The sequence below is a fragment of the Myodes glareolus genome, chromosome 4 (assembly GCF_982192425.1).
Source record: "Myodes glareolus chromosome 4, mMyoGla1.1, whole genome shotgun sequence".
NCBI classification, from domain to species: Eukaryota; Metazoa; Chordata; class Mammalia; order Rodentia; family Cricetidae; genus Myodes; species Myodes glareolus.
The window spans coordinates 20,063,877-20,083,728 of record NC_142029.1 but is presented as its reverse complement, the minus strand read 5'-3'; the positions used below and the strand labels follow the sequence as shown (position 1 = coordinate 20,083,728).

At 49.4% G+C, this 19,852-nt stretch overlaps 1 long non-coding RNA gene across 1 annotated transcript; it reads left to right on the top strand.

The window, feature by feature from the left end:
* Nucleotides 1-1,166: 1,166 nt before the first annotated feature.
* On the top strand, nucleotides 1,167-19,624 carry LOC125393604 (uncharacterized). The gene is made up of 4 exons (XR_007229866.2): nucleotides 1,167-1,328; nucleotides 2,658-3,039; nucleotides 9,115-9,218; nucleotides 18,685-19,624. It is a non-coding gene; the product is annotated as an uncharacterized LOC125393604 (long non-coding RNA).
* Nucleotides 19,625-19,852: the final 228 nt, after the last annotated feature.

Genomic DNA, 19,852 nt, shown 5'->3' with positions numbered 1-19,852 from the left:
GCAGTGAACCAGGAGTCAGGGCATCTACACCCTGATCAGGCGCTGCTGAAGTTGAGGGGTGACCTGTCTGTCTGAGGCAGAGGAGAGCTAGGTGACCTGAAACCAAAAGAACTCTATGAGCGACTTCCTGCCAGGGTCTCAGGCAGATGGTGGGAGCGGACAGGTGTGGGTGTCAGTCCCCGCAAGGCAGGGTCTGGGAAAGGTGTCTTCTCCCCGGAGTCCCTTTCTTCCTCTTAGTGCTAGCCATCTCCAAATCTCCATCAGAAGAGTGGAGGTTTGACGGCAGATGTTCCCAGCAGGCCAAGGGTACGCATTTTCAGCTCCCGCGCCATTAACTTCAGAAACCAGGAAGATATAAAGTGACCCTAAAGTGTCTAAGAAAGAGAGCAACGGTCACCAGGGTAAAGAACAGTACCCAGAGAGATTCGGGGCGGGGACAGGGTTAGTAAAGTGATCCCTGAGAGAGTATGAGGACCTGTGTTCAGCCCCCAGCACCCATGAAAGGCAAGCGTGGTAGTGTCCGTCTGTAATCCCAGTGTCGGGGAGATGGGACAAGGTTCTGTGCCAGTTTAGCAGAATCTGCAAACTCAACGCCAGTGAGAGATCTTGTCCCAAAAAATCAAGGTAGAGCGCTCCCTGAGAAATGACCTCTGGCCTGTACAGGAGTGTGTACACATGTTCACATGTACTCAAACACATGTAAACATATTCGTACATTGAGCCAACCATGCCTAGCACAGCCCAGACTGGGCTAATTCTCCCAGTGCTGAGTCCATCATCTTCAGCTCCCAGGGGGACCCAAGCTGTCGGTCTTCCAGAGAGTTGGTGACCCTTTCTCCCCTATACAGGCTGGCTTCAGGAAGACTGAGGGCAAAGGCTGACAGCCAGCTCGAGTTGGCTGTCACCTCCTAAAGTAAAACTCAGCCGTCTGGGTTGAAAGACTACGCCATGTCCCTGGGCATGCCCCACATTTCCTTACTGGCTGGCAGGGCATGGACAGTTGCACACAGGCAGATCTTGGCTCCTCATGCGGCAGCCTCCCTGAGGCAAGAGGCTGGCTTTCGTACCTTGACCTAGCACAGCCCTGGGCACAAACTACAGTCAGTTCCCTGAAATGAGGCCGGCGATTAGAATGAGTGGCAGGTGGGGTCGGAATGGGTGTACTTCTGGAATCTTCCGCTTAGATGGTTTCTGACAAAGCCTGAGAGGCAGGGGGAGGGGCCGCCCGCCTCCCCTAAACTACATTGTTCCTAATGGGCTGTGTTCTCAGCTGATGAGAGAGATGTTCAACAGAAACCTGACAGAGAAGGCTACAGACTCGGTGATGAGTGAGTAATTAGACGCTAATTAATTTGCATTTCACAAGAGAGTCAGGGATGTTAAGGGGGGAAAAAACCTGCAAAGATGAAAGGCCTCGTGTAGAAGGGAAATCTGGGACGAAGGGCCACTAGAGCAGACATAGCTGAGGGGGGAAGTCAGCGGGAACAGGTGGCCATGTGGGCATTCAATGGAGCAGGTGTGGCTGTAGCCAGGGAGGTCAGAAAGGCCTGAGGTCCCTGCAGGGCTCAGGACTGTTCCACAGATTAGCCAGAGCTGCCTGCTGGGGGCGTGACTGAGAGTCCCCCCACCCCCACCCAAAGGCTGGCCTCAAACTTCTGAGAAGCTGAGAAGGGTCCCAAGCTTCTGATCCTCCTGCCTCTCTACCTCCTGTATGACTGGGTTACAGGCCTGTGCTACCACACCGGGTTTCTGGAGCGCTGGGGATTGAACCCAGGAATTTGTGTGCACCAGGCAAGCGCTCTACCAACTGAGCCACATCCCAGCTCTGGTGGGTAGCTTTTTATTTGTACTTAAAATAATGGGAGAGAGCTATCAAGTTGACATGTGTAAAAGACAGCTCTTCCATCTCATAGTCTTCTCCGTAAAATATGTAAAAATATGATTTTATAGTATAATTCAAATTATTGAAATGTTCTATATTTTAAGTATTATTTTTATTATTTTTATGTGTATGATATATGTATGTCTGTACCCCACTTATGTACAGTGTCCAAGGAAGCCAGAAGCTCTCCTGAAACTGGAGTTACAGACAGTTGTAAGCTTCCTTGTGGATGCTGGGAATTGAACCCGTGTCCTCCACTCTTAACCAGTGCTCTTAACCGCTGAACCATCTCTCTAGTCCCTAAATCTTAAATTTTGATAGAATGTTTTTGAGATAGGGTCTATTTATGCAGTCTGGCTGTCTTGGAGCTCACTATGTAGACAAGGCTGGCCTTGAACTCACGGAGATTCACCTGTCTCTGCCTCCTGAGTGCTGGGATTAAAGGCCTGAGCCTTCACACTTGACTCACATTTTACTAGGGCTATAATAAAACAGATCGGTGCTGTCCTTGGCCTCTGGTCAAGTGATTGCTTCTCAAAACAGAATGTAGGGCAAGCCAGATGACTCAGCAGGTAGGAGAGATTGCTGTCAAGCCTAATGGCCTGAGTTCAAGCCCTAGGAGCCACACAGTGGAAGGTGAGACTGACTTCCACAGTCACACCCTGACATGCCTTCCCCCAATAAATAAGTAAGTCTAATTTATATGTGTTTTCCTGGACTCTAGGGCCCGTGATAGATTCTGTATTTCTAACAAGTTCTCTCTCTGGGTATGAAGGGTCTAGGGACATTGGGTGCTGTCAGAGTCATCCAGGAAGAGTTGAAGGCTACAGTGGAAGACTCTCTCCTTGTTTGTAGACAGTGACCTGAGTTCCACGCACTGCCCAGAGCCACCTTTGAAGAGGCTGCCCCGCCCGTATGTGTAGCAGCTGCTGCCTCCTTGAATTCCTGCCTCGGCTGCTTCTGCCGCTCCAGAGCAGACTGCATTTCTCTCCAGGGCAAGATGGAGGTGTCTCCCAACCAGTGGTTGCTGTAGCAGACGCCCTGGAACTGGAGAAATTAGAAAGGAAGATGTCTACTTAAGTCATAGTTCTGGAAGCTGGAAATTCGAGACTGGACAGCCGCATGTTACTGGGTCATGACTGTGGACAAGCGGGAAGGTGAGCAGACACTTGTAGGAGGGATGGAACTGAAGACGCTGTCTTGGTTGTAACAGCTGAGTTTCAGGAAAACGGACCTGTCCAGGGAGAAAGACAGTCATCTCTTTCAGTCACTTACTCATATGCTATTGGCATACATTCTAATACCTCCTCTACAACAACCGCATCTCAGCAGGAGGCCTTGTGCAGATGGCTTGCCCTGGGAGCCCGAGGGCATGAGTTTGATCCCCAGAACCCAAATAGAAAATGCAGGGTGTGGTGGCACACACTTGTAATCCCAGCACCAGGGAGGCAGAGATAGGCAGATCTACGGGGTTCACTGGCAAGCCAGCTTGGCCTATTTGGCAAGCAAGTTCCAGGCCAGTTGAGAATCTCACAGTGAAGTTAATTAGCACCTAAGGAATGATACTCAAACTTGTACTCTGACCTACACACACACACACACACACACACACACACACACACACACACACACACTTTAAGCACGACTTTCCAAGAGTCAACCACAAGCCACATTCAGACCATGACAGGCTATAAACTCCCAGCCACCTCAATGGACAGCTCCTGCCTGGGTGGGCTGATGATTCATCTGCCTAGCCTTGCAATTCCCTGGCCTGGTTCAATTTCTTTTCCTTCTTACACTGGGGTAGATCTTTATAAACTATTTCCCACTCCCCAACTCTGTCCCATAGAACCTAGCATGGGAGTTAGGTGACAGGCAAGCACCCAGCCTGGGGACAGTGATGACCAGCTGTAAGTCACCATGACAACTGGGAGTTTCCTCATCTTGGTCTTTCTGGGTCTCAGCATGGCCAGGAGAAAGTATAGTAGGGCAGGGCCTTGGCCGAGACTCTAGGATGCTATGTGTCTTTGGGTATGTCCAAGTCAGATGAAAATGGGTTGGTCCCCAGGATCTGCCTGGATCTCTCGTGACAGCTATAGCAAGCCACTATGAGCATGACGGCTTCCAACCCCAGAGATCTATCTTCTTTAAGTTTTAGAGGTCACAAGACCAAAGTCAGCGTCACTGGGCTGAGACCAAGGTGTCTTCACAAAGCTGAGCTCCTCTCAGGGCTCCAGGGAACAATCTATTCCTCACCTCTCCCACATCCTGGTGACTGCAGGCAAGCTTTGGTTCGTGGCCTCCTAGCTCCTGTCTTCAACACCAGCGCCTTCAGATCTCCCTCCATCTCTCTTCACACATTTGCTTCTCCGCTATCTCCCTGTGCCTGCCTGGATGCGTGTGGCCACTTCAGCCTCACACTTCACCCTGATAATCCTGGATCATCCTTGCCTTGAGGCTCTTCTCTTAATTATATCTGGAACAGCCCTTTCTCCAGATGAGGTCACATTTACAGGCTGTAAAGATGGAATGTGGTGTCCTTGGTCCTCCAACAGAGCAGGTTCCTGTCTGCCCACCCTAGCTGTAGCTGCACTTGCCAGCGTAGCTCAGAGAGCCCATTCTTATGAACTATTCACCTGTTTTGCTCATGGTTGTCTCTTTTAGAAACTACCATCTTAGCCAACCTTTAAAATCAAAAAGTTTTATGTTTATCTATCTATCTATCTATCTATCTATCTATCTATCTATCTATCTATCTACCTACCTACATACCTACCTATGTTTAGTGTGAGCACACTCCTGCACATGTGTATGTATGTACACACCACAGTGTGGGAAAGTCAGAGGACAACCTGCAGGAGTCAGTTCTTTCCTTCCCCTGTGTGGGTCCCAGGGATTGAACTCAGGTCATCAGGCTTGGCTGCAAGCGCCTTCACCTGCTGAGCCATCTCACTGTCCCCAGCATCTGAAGGAAGCACCCAGTGGAAGTCAGGCCTATGAGAATCCCCTCCCTGTAGACAAGGCAAGCAGGGATGGAGTTGAGCAGCTAGCCCACCCACGGATGAGCTGTGGGATTCCCCTTACTCTGTCGTCACCCACTGATATTGCCTCACCGGCATCCACGGGGTCTCTGAAATGACTTACAAAGTTTGGTCCCTTTTGAACTTTGAGGCAATCTTTTATCAGATCCAACACATTGCAGACACAGCACAGAAAAGGGCTGTTCTAGAAAACTGAAAATCGAATTACAAGAGTCAGGAATGCAGGTCCCTTGGGGCTGCACCTGTGTGTAACCTCTGCCATGAAGCAAGACCTAGACCTACCTAGGCAGAAAGGAGGGGACAAGCCAGACCATCTCTGTGGCTTTTATTACTCTGTGTGTCTGAGCTGTTGGGGACTTTGCATATCAGTGAAGACTGGGATACTTGGCTAAGTTATTTGTTGTGTCCACCCCACCCAGTGTGTGTGTGTGTGTGTGTGTGTGTGTGTGTGTGTGTGTGTGTAGTGTGTTCCATCAGCCTTCACATTGCTTTTCAGGGGAGGGGGTTCCATATTTCCCTTCTGCCCTGACTTTAATTTCAGACCCTGGAGTGCCTATGACTAAAATACTGTGCTTGTTTTGTGTGGGGAGCTTGCTGTGTGAGTCGTCTACAGTGAATCCCTTGTGTTCCAGGGTTTCCAAGAGTCCAGAGGCGGGAAGGTGGCTTGGCCCTTGGAGAACATTCCTGTGGAGAGAAAGGAATTTAAAAACAAGTCCACCAGCAGACCTTGAGGTTAAAGGGCAGGAAGCTGGTCTGAGCACATCTTAGTCCTCCGGGTTGAGGGGCTGTTGGAAGTGCCACGTGTTTGTCCAGCTGGGGCCAAGAATGGGTGTGGGCATGTGGCAGGATGAGACAGTTTGGGCAGAAGGCACTGGTCATAGTCAGGAAAGCTTTGTACACCATACCAAGAGCTGGAAGTTAATTCTCAAGGCCAGAAAGGCGGTACATCGTTTTTACCAAAATGCTTTCTGGCTATGACAATGAGTCCGAGGAGGATGGATGGGTAGGGTATCATCAGCTTCTGGCAACTGGAAGGAAAACCTGTGCTTATTTGCCTCCTCCCTGTGTGACATGTGTGCAGGGGTGCATGTGCGTGTGTGTACATGCATGTGGAAACCAGAGGACACCTCAAATACTCTTCTTTGGGTTTTGTCTACTTTCATTTTGAGACAAGGTTTCTCACGGTCCTGGAGCTCGTCAACTAGGCTAGGGGGCCAGTGAGCCCCAAGGATGGGCCTGTCTCTGCCTCCTTAGCACTGGGATCAATAGCCTGTGCACCACACCTTGCTTTTGATATGCAGGTTCAGAGCAAGCACTGAGTTTGCTCTCCAGTCCTCTCCCATTGCGCTTTATACCCAGAGCTGTCTGTACCTGTCGGCCTGTTGGCGGAGGCCTAGGCTCACTCCTTACCTCTGCCACGGCTGCGATACTCAGCACAGAGGTTCTGTTTCCTCCGGTTCCCCACCCACAGGTGGTCGGCCTGCGTCAGATCAGAGCACTGTTTTAAATTTTGGAGTCATTCCTACCCTCGCTCCTCTAACGGCCGCATTAGCCCACCTTCACGCTGGTGGTGTGCAAGGATTCCTCCGTCTTTACACTCCTGCCAGCACTTGTTAGCTTTGATCTTTTTGTTAGCAGCCGAACTAACAGGTGGGGGAAGATCTTTCCTCGTGTTTTTAGTGATACTGAGCATTTTTTTTTATTACACTTATTTATCTGGGTGTGTGGAGATGAGTGGGCAGCTCCCGGGAGTCAGTTCTTTGCATCCACGATGCAGGCCACACGGGTCATCAGGCTTGGCCACAGGCCCTTTACCCGTGAGGCATATTGTTGGCATGAGGTTTTGTTTGTTTGTTTGTTTTTTGTTTTTTAAATACACCCATTGGATATCTGCCTGCCTTCTTTTGAGTAGTGTTCATTCAATCCCTTGGCCATTTTTAACTGCTTATGTGTTTTCTTACAATGGAGTTGCTTGAGCGCTCCATGTTTCTTGAATGTCAACTCCTTTTCATGTGTGCAATTTGCAAATATTTGCCTCCAGTCTGAGGGCTACGCCTCCACACTACTGACTGCCTCCTCTGCTGTGTAGAACCTTTTAATCTGGAGGCAATCCCATGTTTGCTTTTATGGTCTGCGTCTTTATTTCATATCCTAAAATCCATCACAGGGACCAGCATTGTGGGAGCATTTCCCCTACATATTACAAGTTCATTCTCTACAAGAACATCTTAATAATCCATCTTGAATGCTGTGTGTCTTATGAGATAAAAACCTATGTTTCATTCTTCTCTGTGTGACTACCGATTATGGAGGAGACTGTCTTAAAACAATTGATTTTATTAAGCATGGATTTGTTTCTGGGCATATGCTACATTGATCTCTTTAATTGTTTCTATGACCATACCCTGTTGTTTTGATTACTGTAGCTTTGCAGTATATTTTGAGCTGAGGTAGTATGATGCCTGTAGCCGTTTTGCTCTTTGTAATCAAGATTGCTTTGACTGGAATCTTTGTGGTTCTATATGAATTTTAGGACTTTGAGAGGAACAATGCTAACTGTAGATGGCGTTAGGTAGTGTGGATGTTTTAAGAATATTAATTCTTCCAATCCACGAGCATGGAATATCTCCATTTACTTGTATCTTTTTCAACTTTAAACACCAATGTCTTATAGTTTTCAATGTATAGATCTTTCACCTCTTGGATGAAATGTATTCCCAAGTATTCTTCTTTTACAAATTAATTTATTTAGTTTGATGTATGAATGTTTTGCCTGCATGTACACGTACATACCACGTGCATGCCTGGTTCCCATGAAAGTCAGAAGAGGGACCCCTGGAACAGGGCTGTGCCTGTGCGTGGTGGGGATGAATGAGCGCCTGGAGATTTTCACAGAGATGAAGCACCCAGTGTGGTCATAGCAGGGCTGTGAGTAAGGAGAGTCGTGTGGAGGTTTTCGGCGAAAGAAATCATGGGATAGGAATGGGCAGAGGTTGAAAGGACAGGAAGCTCAGTCTACTCCTTCCATCTTGAGGCAGGACACCAAGAGCTACAGCCGGGCAGGGATATACATTAGCAGGTGTCTATGCGAGAACCCTTGGGCAGAATGCAGGAGTCTAGGCCCATTTTCCATGACTCATTGATCACCAGTAAAAAGGCACATTCCTTTTCAATTGTAGTTTTAGTTTATGTATATGGGTATTCTGGCTGCATATATATTTGAGAACCAGGTGTGTGCCTGGTGCCAGCAGAAGAGGGCATCAGATCCCCTGGAACTGAAATTACAGATGGTTGTGAGCCACTCTGTGGATGCTGGGAATCTAACTCAGGTCCTCTGGAAGAGCAATCAGTACTCTTAACCACTGGGCCAACTTTCCAGCCCCAAAGTCACATTCGTGTCTCAGTTTCATCATCTGCAAAATATAGGAGTTGGGCTATAGCAAGAGGTTCTTTAGCCAGGCGGTGGTGTACACCTTTAATTCTAGCACTCAGGAGGCAGAGACAAGCAGATTTCTGAGTTCAAGGCCAGCCTGGTCTACAGAGTGAGTTCCAGGACAGCCAGAGATGCTCAGAAAAACCATCCTTGAAAAACAAAACAAAACAAACAAAACAAAACAAACAAAACAGGAGATTCACTGGGGCTGTAAGATGGCTCAGCAGATACGGTGATACTGAGTTTGGTCCTAGGACCCACACAGTGGAAGGAGAGAAACAACATATCTTCCTGTGTTGACCTTGGCCTTGTATTAGTTGCTTTTCTCCTGCTGTGATAAACACCAGAACCCAAAACAAGTTACAGAAAAAACAGTTTATTTTGGCTTATGGTTTCAGAGGGTTAGAGTCCATCACAATGGGGAAGCATGGCAACAAGTGGCAGGCAAGCTGGCCAGAGCAGGCAGCCGAGAGACCACATCTTTAGCCTCAAGCACAAAGCAGAGAGGCAGGAACTGAAAGTAGGGTGAGCATATGAACCCTCAAATCCCAGCCCCAGTGATGCACTTTCTCCAAGACCATGCCTCCTAAACCTTTCCAAACAGCTCCACCACCTGGAAACCAAAAGCTTCAGATGCTGACATCTATGGGAGAAATTCTTCGAAGAGCTTCTTCAGTGGAGATAGGCTGTGGGGGGCGGGGTGGTCCTTGCCTTCTGGATATGGTGTGTGAATCCGAGTATGTATCTTTCATTCACAGAGGGGCTGACAGCATCACCTGAGGAGGAGAGTGACATCAGACTTCATATGCCACACCCACAGTTGGAGATCTGCTGGTGAAAGTGCTCTTTAAATATGCTAGGGGTGAGTCTTACCTCATCCAACCATTTCTTGGAAGGCAGAGATACGGGTCACAGGGTGCCCGCATGTCTCTTGCTGGTTATGTCCCAGGGCTCCATGGGGGCTTCACATACCTGTGCTACTAGGCTGTTCAGAACACCTGAGTTCCCTGGAGGCATCGCTCCAGGCCAACGCAGGTCAGCCCAGGCCAGCCCAGGCAATTCTTCCTGCTAGCACCTAGGGCCTCCAGGCCCTCTGCTCCTCCTGAACTCCTCCGCTCATCCTCCTGAACCCCAAGAGTCTGTTGCACTGATAATGCTCACAAATGAGATTCCACGGTTGAAATATGCCCCACACCAGCTTGTTGGTATCCGTCTGAGCTAGAGGTCATTAGCTTATCTCTTTCTCTTTTCCCCACGAACCCTTTTGGGTAGGGGCTATGTGCCCAAGTGCCACCCTTAGCAGCTAATACATACTTGATTCCTGGAGCAAATTACTAAAGTCGTAAGAGTGATGCCAACAATACCATAGTTCCCGCTTGGGACCTCAGGCTCTTCAAGGGATCCAGTGTGCAGAGGGACGGGTCTATAGGAGGGTACAAAGCTTGCTCTGTCTCTTGTGAGGTACCTCACTTCAGGGCAAGGCACGCCTTGTGCAAAATGCCCCTAGGTTCTTCCTCATCCAAAGACGATGAACATGGAAAGGGACCAAGAGAAGATGGCGCAGGTCTTGTTGAGCAACACAGGGGGTGTAAAGAAATGTCTGTATTGGCAGCATGCCGGCATCCAGGCCTTTGGCCAGGCCCTCTGTGGAAATGGCTGCAGGGACTGGACAGAACAAGCCTGGCTTTATTAAACCCATCTTGTAGATGAGAAACGGGACCTGAAAGTTTGCCACCTTGCCGGAACACGGGCTGAGGCTCCCTCTCCTCCCACTAAGGTGAAGGCCACCCTTGCATGTGGTGTGATGTTTGCTTTGGCACTCAGCAGATGGTCTTGCGCCTACCTGCACAGTCCAATTGGAGATTACCCTCCCACACATCCCACCTGAAGGTCCAGCCAAGATCCACTTCCCTCTCTGCTGGGCGGTTGGGCCCGATTCCTTCTCCTCATATGCTTCTGACTGGCTCTGAACCAGCAGTCTGGCCTTTGAGCCTGGCTGTGTGCTCTGGGAAGCAGGTTCTGTGCCTGGCTGTGTGCTCTGGGAAGCAGGCTTCTGCTGAGGCCAGGCCGGGGATTCTGGGAGCCATGTACCAGAAGTCACCTCAGCCTGATCCAGGGCATGGTGGAAGTGTCTAGAGGCATCTAGAAGTGGTTCTCTGATCCCAGGGGCGAGGCTGGTGGGTTAAGGGAAAGGGCAAACCCTGTGATGTAGTATAGCAAGGCTGCCAAGCTCCAGGGCCTGGCTGATGGCAACCTGACTGCCAGGGCACCCCCATACCAGCTGATGGAGCCAAACCGACAGCAGGGAGAGGCCTACCCTCCCAGATACATGAGAATGAGGGCACTGACTCACCCGTCCAGCTGGATGCAGTCATTGCTGAGGGATGGAAGGCAGGAGGGTGATCCCAGCCAGGTCCCAGGGCTTCAGGATGCCCTGGAAATAGCCAGGCTCTTTGAACTGGCCAGGGTAGGTTTGGCAGCCCCTCATTTTACTGAGTAGAGGTGTGCTCAGTCCCTGATTTGGGGGAGTTGAGGCCTGGACTTACAAAAAATCAAGCAGGGGTTCTAACCTTGAGTAAACAGCGCCATCATCTCCCCAACCCTTGCCTTTCTTCTCTGTTATGTGGGGTCAAAGCGAGGGAGTATAGGAAAACTCTTAGCACACTGGCAGGCACATACTATGCACATAAGTCGAGGCACCTGCTCCACACCTTTGCCTGCATCCCTCAGGAAAACAAAGTAGTATGGCCCCACCTTGCACCCCAGCCATTCCTCCACCCTACCCACTTCAGTCGGCCCTTGCTATGAGTCCTCCAGGGGGAACCGCACTTGCCTAGCCACAGGCTGTGGGCAAAGGAAGGCTGTGGGCCCAGGAGCTCAGGCCCACCTGCCCTCGTATTGTGCAACTGGAGAAGCTGCAAACCCTCTGGGCCAACTCAGCAGAGGCAAGTAGCAACAAGGAATCCCACTGCTCACCCTGTCCGCATTCCAGGATGCCTGAGTCTGCCTCAGAGATGTAACAAGACACCACTCTGGGCTCTGCTCTGTTGCTGGTGAAACACATCCATTTATCTGTCTCTGAGTCTCCCAATTTATACAGGGTGCCATATCTTCTAGAACCTTCTATCATAGTGTGTTTTCCAAGCTCTCTATTGAGGGTGCTCTCCTGAGTCCTGGGCAGACAGGGGAAACCAGTCCTTTAGACACACAGACTCTCTGATAGCCGCTGTCCACATTGACCAGTCAAAGCAGGGACCTAAATGTGTAAGAATCTGCCGAGAATTTGGACTGAGACTTCTGGTTTGTAATTCTTTAATTTGGGTCATCAGTGTTCAGGCAGGTGAGACCATCTGCACCTGACTGAGGAGTCCTCTGAGATCCGGGGCTCCAAAGAGTGGATCATGAGCTTGTGGGCTTGTGAGTGGGACATGGAAGTCACAAGGCTTGCTTCCTAGGTCATGGGGCCAAGACAGTTTCCTTGTGTGAGGCCTGTCAGAGGCTGGCTGTGAGAGGCAGGTTCCCAGAGCCCCACAGGAGGAGGAGCCCGTGCCCTTGTTCATCAGCCCTAGACAAGCTCCATCATTAGGAAGAATACTCCATACCCAATTAACACCCAGGGAGCCCTTGGAAACAGTTCACCGCACAAGCTACAGATCTGGGGTTAAAGAAGAAAGCCTGCATCAAACCCACTTAAATACCGCCCCTCTCCACCACCACCACCGCCACACATACACCAGGCTCAGGGAAAGGGTAGCCTAGATCCCTGTCTAGCTGTAAACGGAGGACAAGCCTTTGTGGGTCTGGAACAATCTCCAGTGTCATTGATGCAGCCGTGAAGAACCCAAGGCTTTTATTAGACAGGCCAGGAAAGGGATCAAAGTCTCACAGGACTTCTGATTTTCATTATCTTTTAATTTTCCTATGACACATCATTACATAAATGTAATCCTTCCCGGTCCCCGTCCCTGCCAAGTTTCAGCTGTATGTGTCGGGCTCAAGGGGAACAGGGTCACTGGTAGAGGTGAGAGCAGGGACGAGACCCCTAAGGCTGGGGCAGCAAATAAGTGAGTGTCACCCAAGGGAGAAGGGATGGGGAAAGGCAGTGGAACCCTGGTTTAAAATGTGTATTTTGGATGTAGAGTAGGTCATCTGGCCCACTGATGCTGTGTTTAAGTAGGAAAGGTCTGGTTCCCACATGACCAGGGAGGCCTCTGAAATCTTGGGGCTCCAGGGATGTGAGCCTAAGCTTGTGGGGTAGAGGAGTGGGACTCTGAGCACACAGGTCCTGGTTCCTAAGTCATAGTGCTAGACAGTGTTCCTCGTGTAGTGCCCATCAGAGGCTAGCTGTGGGAGGCAGGCTCCCAGGGCCCTCACAGGGCTGGAGGGTCCCTGCCCTTGTCCATAGAACTGGCTGACCAGCCCTGGACAACCATCCATGATCTGGATCACTCTCGCTAACTGTCTAGCTGAACTAGGTGGGCTGAGTGTGGCCAACGCTCACAGGCAGGCCTGATGTGTGCTGTGCTGATAGGACAGTCGCGAGAGGCTGTGCCTGGGTGGGTGTGTCAAGGGAAACAAGGGGGTGGAGGATGGGTAAATCAGATCTTCTCGGCCTGGCTTGAGAGATCAGCCTGAGGCTAGCCTTCTAGAACCTCAGAGAAAAAGGTGAAGGAGCAAGCAGGAACCCTTCCTGATTGAATTGATGATGTAGCTTCCTCACAGTCTGTCATAGTCCCCTGTTCCTGAGTCCCTGATGATCCATGAGTGAGTGGGTTAGAGCACACACACGCACACACACACACACACACACACACACACACACACACACACACACAGAGAGAGAGAGAGAGAGAGAGAGACAGGGAGAGAGAGACAGAGAGAGAGAGACAGAGAGCGAGCAAAAACAAAAACAAAACCCTACTGTGGTAAGGCCTTAGGGGAGCCATGAGAGCTGTGGGTGCTGTCAGGGCTCAGATCTGGCAGGGGAGTACTGTGTACAGCCAACTGAGTACCGGGCAACAGCGATAGATTCTAAGCAGGTGTGCTGGAAGCCAAAAGAGGGCATAAGGGAAAGCTTCCTGGAGAAGTTCAGATGGTCAGGGCTGCTGTGAGAGGCCCGTGCTGAGCCCTCAGGGTGAAGTGGCTGTGGAGCCGCATTCCCGGCATTGGGAACAGGTTAGGCCTGGAGCTTCAAAGCTTAAAAGCAAGGCTGACTCACGTCTGGATGGAGCCAGGAGCCCCCATGAGGAACCTGCAGGTAGGCTGCGCTGCTGGGAGCACGTAGGAAATTTTTTTCTTTGCCCCCAGCATGCTGTGTGCTGGTCCGTGTGCTCATACTATGGTCAGAAGCCTCCGGGAAGCATCATCCAGGAAGGCCCTCCAGGCCTAAGGCCGATCTGGCTGCCATTCTGAAACCCAGGTGACTCCAAACGCTGGAATTCAGACATCCCACCCCTCCCTGAGCTGTGATTCAGCAGGTCATGGGTAGAGCCCAGGGGGGTGCACTTCAAGCCAGTTTCCAGGTGCTGCTGAGGCAACCCCTTGGCCATCTGACTGTAATATAAATGGTTTTGGTCCAGTTTTCTCATAGGGGATGCCCTGGGCGGTGGTCAGCTGGAAGGTCCCCTCCTTAGGTCTGGAAACTTCTGGGACTGTCTTTGGTGCCGAGAGTCCAAGTATAGGTGATGGGCAGCCGTGTCTCCATCTCTGTAGACAAAGCCATGCTTTGAGGATGATGATCCACCCAGCAAGGCCTGAGGTCACTGTCTTACTTTGGTTTCTATTGCTGTGGTAAAACACCATGACCAAAAGTAACTTGGGGAGGAAAGAGTTTAATTTAGCTTGTAGTTAGTTACACATCAGAGTCTCTCATCAAAAGATGTCAGGGCAGGAATAGAAGCAGACACACAGCCTACTGGTTTGTTCTCCATGGCTTCCTCAGCCTGCTTTCTTATATAGCCCAGGGATGACACCACCCACAATGGGCTTGGTTCTACCAAATAATAACTAATTAAGAAAATGCCCGGCAGCCTTGCCCACAAGTCAATCTTATGGGGGCATATTTTTAATTGTTGTTCCTTTTTCTTGATGGTTCTGAGTTGTATCAAGTTGATACCACCACCACCAAAATAACAAAATACCCCCCCCACACACACACACGCACCAACCAGCAACAACAACAAAACCCACAAAAAGCAGCCAGGACAGTTACTTTGTGATGCTCTGGGGACAGGCCTGAGACGAGAAGTCCTGCTCTTCAACCTCTCGTCTAGAAGGCTGACAGAGAGCACAGCGTCCATCACACCAAGAGGCTCCTGGGGGAGAGGAAGGAGCATGTATTGGTACTTTTCTCTTTGCTGCCAAAAATAAAAAGAAAGAAAGAAAAAAGAAAAGAAAAACAAGAAGACCTGGCAAAAACAGCTTAAGGTGGGGCTGGAGAGATGGCTCAGAGGTTAAGAGCATTGCCTGCTCTTCCAAAGGTCCTGAGTTCAATTCCTAGCAACCACATGGTGACTCACAACCATCTGTAATGGGGTCTGGTGTCCTCTTCTGGCCTGCAGGCATACACACAGACAGAATATTGTATACATAATAAATAAACAAATAAATAAATATTTTAAAAAAACAGCTTAAGGTGGAAGGATTTATTCGGACACAGTTTTGGGGTACAGTCCACCATGATGGGGAAGTCACGGCCGGAGAAGCTTGAGGTAGCTGGTCTCTTTGCACCTAGTCAGGAAGCAGAGAGCAGTGTATGCTGGTGCTCGGGCTACTTTCTTCTTTTTATTCAGTCTGGCTCACCAACCCATGGGACGGTGCTGCCCACATCTAGAATGCTTTCCACCTCAACCCAGTCTAGAACCTCCCTCGCAGACATGCCCAGAGGTGTGTCTTCCAGGAGATCCTAGATCCCACTGTCAGTGGTACACGAGTGCGCACACACACACAGCACATCGCCATCACATGCGTGTGTGCACACAAGCAGATCAATAAACCACAGAAGAGAACCTAGCATTGGTTAAGACCATGACACTCCCGTCCCCTTCCTGACTGTCAGTTTCCTCAAGCTGGAAACACTGAGGGCTACAGATTAGATGGTTCCTTCTGAGCGAGGCCTGGGGGACCTTGTTGGTAACCACACCATCATCTGATTAGTGTTCAATTTAAAGCATTTAATAGACATCTGGAACTTTGCAAGGCTGGCCAATTACTAGGCACGGCTGGAGAGAACAGTGCCAGAGAGCACACTGGGGACCAGAGAATCCTTGGGGACCAGTCTATATGTCAGGGTGTCATCAGTCACTCCAGGGACCTCCAGTATGAATAGCATCACCAGAGGCTTCTTGTAACGCAAAACAAAAGGAGCCCCACCCCCACCCCCAGAAGCTCCCCAGGCAAGGTAGAAAGCCCAGAGGTAATTTCCTGAAGTCCCCACCAAACCCCAGGAAAGCTGAACTGTGGTCTGGGGAGCCTGGCAGAAGGCTGGCCCGCCTCCTAGCTCTGCCTGCTGCCTTGGCCCAATTAGCATTCTTCTGAGAGCCTGGCAAAGAAAACAAAGGAGGAGAGGGACCCCAGGAGAGAAGACCCTGGCTGAAGGGGCCTTGGAGTGAGTCTGTACTGGGCTTCCCTAGCTTTTCTCTGCAAGCTCAGCGACTCCAGATAGCACCCTGGGCTGCTGGAGTGTTGGTCGGTTTGGCCTTCAGAATGAAGTAAGATTGAGATTTATTTAAGCCATTGAAAGGACGAAAATAAGGGATTCACTGGAAGCTCCCTGGCGCCAGGTTGCAGATCCAATCTGGGGCTCAGGGCATGGCAGGCAGCTTCTGGGATCTGTGTTTGAGTCTCGGCGACTTTCTGTGCAACATCTCACCTCTCTTGATGTCTTCATCTGGATCCTGAGAACACTTACGGTATTTCCCCCAGAGGGATAAAAAGGAATAACGTGCGAACTGCCTGCTGGGAGCAGAGTGGTCATGACGCAGAGGGAGAGTGCGGCACTATTTTTTCCTCTCAGGTGCGTGTCACCGTGACACTCTGGGCAGCTTGGCCAGACTGAGGCGGGGGAGGGGGGCACTGCCAAGTCCTGGATGACCCACAGCAGCCTGCCTGCCCAGCGGTTAGCTTAGGAAAGCCTCAAATTATACAATTTATGAAACCCGATCCAGTTTTCCGACTGGAACGTGTGATTAGGGAGATTACACGTTGCCTGTTGCAATTATGGTAATGTTGATGTGTGGACAGATAACTGGCAGCGGGACTGTTCTGAAGCATCTATTTATAGGCTCGGATTCTTGCTATCTCAAGGCAGACATATGGGCCATGAAGGCAGGCGACAAAAAAAAAAAAAAATTAAAAAAAAAAAAACCGGGCGGGGGAGCGCGAGCCTCCCCGGAATGAAAAGACACCAAAGGAAGCCGTAATTAGGGCTGGGACTGGCTTATGTAAATCAGGTAATACTTTCAAAACAGACACGAGATCCGGTTTTAATAAAGCACATTGGAACAAATGGCGGAATAATGACTTTAATAAATCTAAATACAAATATTTTGTTCCGTCTCCAAAATGAACAGCCCTGGCATCTGCCGAGCTTGGGCCTGGGCGAGGGGGCGGCGCTCGGTGTTACTGGATTCTTACACTCCCTCAGCAGGCTTGAGGATTTTAATTTTTAGCCTTCTGCTAAATTACATGGGCTGTCAGTCAACTGTGGGAGATATTTTGAGTAGCGAGATTTATACAAACACACAGAACACACTCAGAAGGCTCTGCACAATATCTTTTACACCAACCCAGGATGTAAATCACAGGTTGTTGGAAGCCTGAATTACAGCTTTGCTGGGGATAGACTGCACAGAGTCTTCACCAGGAGGAGGAATCTCGCGGCATTTCCTTGATGCCCTTTCACACCCTAGTGTGAATCAGAGGCGGACTAGGACTGTTCTTTTGGATCTCCCAGCCCCTCCCACCCCAGCACTGGTATCTGAACCTGAGGTTGTTGATCCATGAGGCAAAGAGGTTGCCTGCACGTGTGTGTTTTGATTAGTCAAACAGTGTTGTTCTGGATCCAGACCAATCTTTTCAAATGAGTTGCAAGGCCAGGCGTGATGGCTCACGCCCGTAATTCTAACACTTGGGAGGCAGAGGCTAGGTACTAGATGATCTCAAGTTTGAGATCAGCCTGGGATACCAGTGGATTTCAGGCCAGCCAGGACTGATTCCCGCGTGCCAAAGGACGGCTCTGGAGCAGGCGATGTTGTGTGAGCGCCACTTGGTCTGCTCTTCACTAGACCTAAATTCCAGGTTCGAATCAGTCCACTGATGTTTCTGACCTGGTCTCATTGATGTTTTTATGTGCTATATTGTCCTTATCTTTCTTGCTCAATAGAACTAGGTTTCAGAATTAGTGCTGTATGCACACATTATACAAGCCATTTTCAGCTGCTGGCCCCACGCAGATCTATAGATTCTCCATATAAAGGTAACACACATTTCAAACACGCCCTCCCCTCACACGGTTGTGAGTGTTCCCATGGCTCCTATGGTGTAAGTGTGGTCCTTGGAGAAGTGACGTTTGAAGGGTGGGGGAACCTTCAGGGGTGGAGTGAGTACTTACCATGTTTGTCCATCTGGCTCTAGGTTACCTCTGAGTGAGGTAATCGATCCATTTTCATGCAAATTTCAAGATGTCTTTTTTTTTTAAATCACTGAGTAGTACTCCATTGTGTAAATGGACCACATTTCTTTTACCCATTCTTCAGTTGGGGGACATCTAGGTTGTTTCTGGCTGCTAGGGACTCACTGGGAATCTGATGGTCCCGTCTCACTGCTTAGACAGAAGGCTGCCAGGTATCCTGAACCCGAAAGCTAGATTCATACACAGCACTAAGTCCCTTTGTGAGCATTGTGAGCAGTAACAGAGACCTTGAATCGTACTCAGAAGGTGGGCTGAGTGCATGTTGTGTACCCGTTTACTATCCGCAGGAAACTTTGAAGCATGGGTCCAAACAAACCTTCCTTCACTCAACTGCTCTTCCGAAGTGTTTACCTCAGTAATGGGAAACTAGCGCACCCCCTTTCTCCCACTTTCTCTCCTGTCTGCAGTCTGACTCCTGGAAGTTCCCCAACAGTCCATTCTTGATTATTGAGGCTATGTATGGAAAAGTAAAAGTCTTAAACATTTTTATTTACATTTATTAGTATTCATGTTATGTGTCATGAATGTGACTGCATGTGTGTGTGCCTGTGTGTGTGCTTGTGTGTGTGTGCCACAGCACACATGTGGGAATGAAGGGACAACTTGCCAGAGTCTGTTATTTTCTTCCACTGCGCAGGTCCTGGGGATTGATCACCAATCATCAATCAAGAAAATTCACCACAGGCTTGTCTACCAGATCTCAGGTGCCTTTACCCCAAGCCATCGCACCAGCTAGAAATGAAAGTTCTTATGATCAAAGCTTGTGGGCTGTGGTAGTAGGAGAGAAACGACTTCTGCATGTTGTCTTTGGGTCTCAACAGGAACGGCATGGCACATATACCCCCCTTTAAATAAATAAATAGAATAATGATAATAAGATCAAAGTTTGCTAAAGGATAAAAGGCATTGGCCAGGAAGCCTGTAACCCAGAGTAAGGTAGGGAACAGACAAAATGGAGGGCTCATAATTTCACTTTAATTATGCTTTAAATGGCTCTCTCTAGTCCGGTGAGTACCAAGCCTCTTAGTACCAACCAAACAACTCTACTTTGTCTCAGAGGGCCTGCTTTCCTTATGGTACATCTTCCCTTTGGCATCCATGATGTGCTGGCTCACTCCATGGCAACTTGACACAAGCCTAGAGTCATTTGGAAAAAGGGAACCTCAACTGAAAAAATGTTCCCGCTAAACTGCCTGTGGACAAGCCTGCGGTGCATTTGCTTGATGGAAGACTGATCTGAAAGGGCCCAGTTCACCCCAGAATCATGCCACCCCAGGCTAGTGGCTGAGCAAGCCATGGAGAGCAAGTCAGCAAAGGGAACTCCTTTATGGCTCTGCTTCTCTTCCTCCCTCCAAGTTCCTGCTGAAACTTCCCTGTCAATGGACCATTTCCTGGAAGTGTAAGACGAAATAAATGTTTTCCTCTTCAAGTTACTTTTGGTTATGGTGGGGCTTGTTGTTGTTATTTTTGTTGTTTTGTTTTGTTTTGATAGCAGTGGGGAAATTGGTCCAGACCTGAGTACCCAAACCCTTTGATGCTCTAGTTTCAAACATCCAGTGGCACATGCTTGCAGATGGCCTGAGCGCACTCTCCCACACTTTAGAAAGCTGAAGTTTAGAGCATCTCCAGGTGAGGTACCATAACTAATACAATATAAATGTGATGCTGGAAGCTGTTATCCTATATTGTTTAGGAAATAATAGCAAGAATAATAGGAGGTATGTGTTTAGCCCAGGTGCGTGTTTTTAGTGTGCCAGATTCATGGATGACTGATCTCCAGCTGCCGACTGACAAGGCGGGCCCAT